This window comes from Desmodus rotundus, chromosome 4 (assembly GCF_022682495.2).
Source record: "Desmodus rotundus isolate HL8 chromosome 4, HLdesRot8A.1, whole genome shotgun sequence".
NCBI lineage: Eukaryota > Metazoa > Chordata > Mammalia > Chiroptera > Phyllostomidae > Desmodus > Desmodus rotundus.
The window spans coordinates 126,482,538-126,486,967 of NC_071390.1; the positions used below are offsets into that span (position 1 = coordinate 126,482,538).

General features: G+C 39.7%; 1 pseudogene; it reads left to right on the forward strand.

The window, feature by feature from the left end:
- Positions 1–2,367: 2,367 nt before the first annotated feature.
- LOC112320010 (peroxiredoxin-2 pseudogene) lies at positions 2,368–2,968 on the forward strand (annotated as a pseudogene).
- The last annotated feature ends 1,462 nt before the right edge of the window (positions 2,969–4,430 follow it).

The following is a 4,430-nucleotide window of genomic DNA, read 5'->3' on the forward strand; positions in this document are numbered from 1 at the left end:
AGGGCAAAGGAAGATTGACGTCAGAGAAGTGGAAAATAAGTGAGGCATTTTACAGGGAAGTACAAACTATTTACCTAACCTTCCCCTAATAAACATACTTTGAGGACGCCATATTATCAATGTCACCATTATCTATTGTTAGTCCACTGGCTTTGTTACATTAAGCAAAATGAGTGTCCCTAATAGATTCCCAGACACTACATTTGCTTCTAATAATTGTTCTATATCATTGATAATTATTGACTTTGTGGAAGTACTTTGAAAATGAAAAAGATTAGAGCACATTAAAATATTGGGATTGATAATAGTAGGAAATCAAAACTAAAGAAGGTGTACATTATTCTTTAATCCTTTTTCTTGCATATACAGACATAAGTTAGATTATATTGTCCCTACCAAGGCTAGCCAAAGCTGAGACAGGGCTTCCCACCACTTTTCCAGGTCAATTTTCCATTGTGTGATTGATAAATTCTCTTACTCTTAAATCCAGATTATTTCTCTAAACCGGAAAGCGAATTCCATAGACTCTCCCATCCTGCACATGCCTCCTGTAAACTCTAAAGGAAGCCAACTATCAACTTCGTAAAAACAGAGATACACTTTGAATTAGAAAAGCAAATTCTAAAATAATATTGATTCAGTTGTCTTAATGCACTGATTAAAATACTTGATATTCTCCATATTCTAATTAGGTTTTACAAAGGATTAGAAAGCACAAAATAACCTGAAGAATCCATGGGGCTGGGGGTCAGGGTAGAGAGAAGGCTGGTAAAAGCCTTTTGCTATGAATTCTACTTTAATGAACTTTTCAATTAATCAGCATCTGGTCTTATTGAAGTAGTTAACAAAATTCCTTTTTTCCAGCTACGAAGCATTCTGGTACGAAGGTGAAAGTGTAGTGAGGAGCAGAAATCAGCTGTAGTTGTTTTATTTCAGAAGAGCGGAACTCCGTGGGCAGTAAGCACACCATGATGTTACCATGTGGTGCCCCATGTCACAGCACCCAGTGCCAACTTAAACTATAGCATAATGGTAGTTTACAGTGTGTATGTTAGTAATTTCTACATGTTAGGGTTAAAATGTGCCTAAAGTAAACATGCTACTGCTTGATCATGAGTTCCTAAAATGCCAAGTGGCTCCAACTTAAATCAATAAAACTTCTACTACACAGTCAATGTTGACCACAACAAAAATAAATACATATCAAGGGTTATTGACAAAAAAAGAGGGAAAGAAATTGATACTGTGACCCATATCTGTTAACTGAATGCTATGCCAAAACTACTGTTTTCCACTGGTAGCGATTCAATAGCTGAGAGCTTATAACTTAAAAGTACCATTTCAGGCCCTTTAAATTACCTAATGTTATTCTCACAGCAACTTTGTAAGGTAGAAACCACCCCTATTTCTTCAGGTAGAAAAAGTGAGACTTAGAAAAGTGAGATAACTTAACAAATATTATATTACTGGTAAATGAAGAAGCAAGGAATCAAACCTGAACAATGTAATTGAACCTGCCCTTAGAAACCATATGTGAAAAGGAACAAATTGACTGGCTAGAAGTGCAATCACACTTCCAATTCAATGATTTTATATAGTAGAAATATTTCATTCTGAAAACCTTTAGAAAAATGGTTTCTAAATTTATTTCTAAGGATAAGTATTTATAAGACAACTGATCTAGTCATTCAATGGATCAATATTATGGGGAAGAAGAGAGGAGAATGTTATAGAATAAAACAAATTAGATACCTAACAAGTAAATGTAATGTATGGTCCCTCAAAAGAACCTGTGCACCCCAATGTTCATAGCAGCACAATTTACAATACCCACGTGGTGGAAACAAAGTGCCCATCAGTAGATGAGTGGATCAAAAAACTATGGTACATTTACACAATGGAATACTGAACTGCAGAAAGAAAGAAGGAGCCCGTGCCCTTCCCTATAGTGTGGATGGAACTGGAGAGCATTATGCTAAGTGAAATAAGCCAGGTGGTAAAAGACAAATACCATTATGATCTCACCTTTAAGTGGAACCTAATCAACAAAACAAACAAGCAAGTAAATTATAACAGAGACATTGAAATAAAGAACAAACTGACAGTGGCCAGAGGGCAGGGGGATAATGGGGAAAAGGGGGAAGGGTCATCAAGGAATATGCATAAAGGACACATGGACAAAGCCAAACGGGGGTAGGATCCAGGGTGGGAGGTGGGAATGGGCGGGGATGACGGTGGGGAGTGGTGGGGAAAAAATGGAGACAACTATACTTGAATAACAATAAAGAAAAAGACAGGTCTCTGAGAACGCAAGTCAGCTAGTCCGCTTCTCTGCGCCTCCCACCCTTCCCCACGCAGCTTTCAGTCATGGCCTCTGGAAATGCTCACATCAGGAGGCCCACCCCAGACTTCCGGGGCACCACCATGGTAGATGGCGCCTTCAAGGAGGTTAAGCTGTCAGACTACAGAGGGAAATAGGTGGTCCTCTTTTTCTACCCATTGGACTTGACTTTTGTGAGCCCCACGGAGATCATCACTTTCAGCGAGCATGCCAAGGACTCCGCAAGCTGGGCTGTGAGGTGCTGGGGGTCTCTGTAGACTCACAGTTCCCCGACCTGGCTTGCATTAACATAACATCCCCCTGAAGGAGGGATGTGTGGGCCCTCTGAACATCCCCCTGCTGGCTGATGTAACCAGAAGCTTGTCCCATGATTATGGCATGCTGAAGAAAGATGAGGGGATTGACTACAGGGGCCTCTTTATCATTCATGGCACGAGTGCCCTTCGCCAGATCACCGTCAATGATTTGCCTGTGGGATGCTCCATGGATGAGGCTCTCTGGTTGGCCCAGGCCTTTCAGTACACAGATGAGCAGGAGGAAGTCTGTCCCACTGGCTGGAAACCAGGCAGTGACACGATCAAGCCCAACGTGGATGACAGCAAGGAATACTTCTCCAAACAAAACTAGACTGACAAACAGGCACCATGCTTGGGCTCTTGGTCCCTACCTGGGTGCCCAGTGCTGGGTCAGGAAAGGCCAGATCTGCCCTTTCATTTTAGGGTCATAGCCTGTGACTCTAAAAAGCTATTCCTAGGCCTTTTCATATTCCTAGCTGAGTGGTGAATGGTGACCCATCCCTGGAGCTGCCCAATCAGGCACTGGCCTAGAAGTGACAAAGTATTAGGGGCAGGAAAAAAAAAAGAACAAGTAAAAATGTTTTGGCAAAATTTGGGAAATTTGAAGGTGGACTGACTTTTACATTATATATATGAATTAATGTTGTTAGATGTTGTTTGTGTTGTGTTATAAAAATAAAGTTTTAGCCCTGGCTGTTGTGGCTCAGTGGATTAAGCACCAGCCTGCAAACCAAAAGGTCACTGGTTCGATTCTTAGTGAGGGTACATGCCTGGGTTGTGGGCCAGGTCCCCAGTAGGGGGCACTAGAGAGACAACCACACATTGATGTTTCCCTCTCTTTCTCCCATTCTTCCCCTCTTTATAAATAAATAAATAAATGTTTAGAGGTAAATTCTGAAGTACTTATAGATTATTACAATTTCTGCAATTTCCCTTAAAAATGTTTCATCAATACAATTAATATTAAACATCTTTAGCAAAATTTTAACAACTGTGAAATCCAAGGAATGAGTATATATTTGTCCTCTATACTGCTATCCTCACTTTTCTGTGTTTGAATATTTTTCGAAATACAAAATCAAACTTTTTTAATTTTTTCATATTAAAAACTTCACTGTTTATCTTTAAGCTCTGAAGCAATTGTTCTTCATGAATATTTAGTATCTTCTTATTTTGTTAATTCTCTGCCCTTTGCTAAATCCTATTTCTTGACAGAGGAAAAATGGTGCTCTGTCACATGAACGGTCAGAGGTCAGCCCCTCGGCTTGCTCTGAAAGGCCAGCAGCAAACGATGGAAGACCGCCCCTGTGTGGAAGACCTGGGCTATAGTTGTTCGAGTCTACTTACGTGTCATTGATAGCTACCACTCAAGTTCTATCAATCGAGTGAATTATTCACTGAGAGCCTCTTCATGGCATTGTGTTCATTAGGAAGAAACTGATGCACAAAGGGCTACTGTCAACTCTTTCTTTGTCTTTGAAATCAAATTCCTTGACAAAAGTGACCCTCTTCTAAATCTAATAAATTTCCCATTTCCAGAAAAACTCAACTGGGAAGCTATAAAACCTGAAAATTCTCTTGTACTTTCTCCTTTTTTGCTTGCAGTTCTTATCCTAAAAGGATCAGTTGAAGGCAATCAATTGGACAAAACATCCTAAGAAGATAGAGTTACACAAGGCCAAGTATATGAATATTTTAGATGTATTGGGGACTAATATATTCTAATGTAAACTAAGCAGCTTTCAAGTTATATACATAAAGTAATAGCAGTAGTTGTGCTAATAGTTATTCTC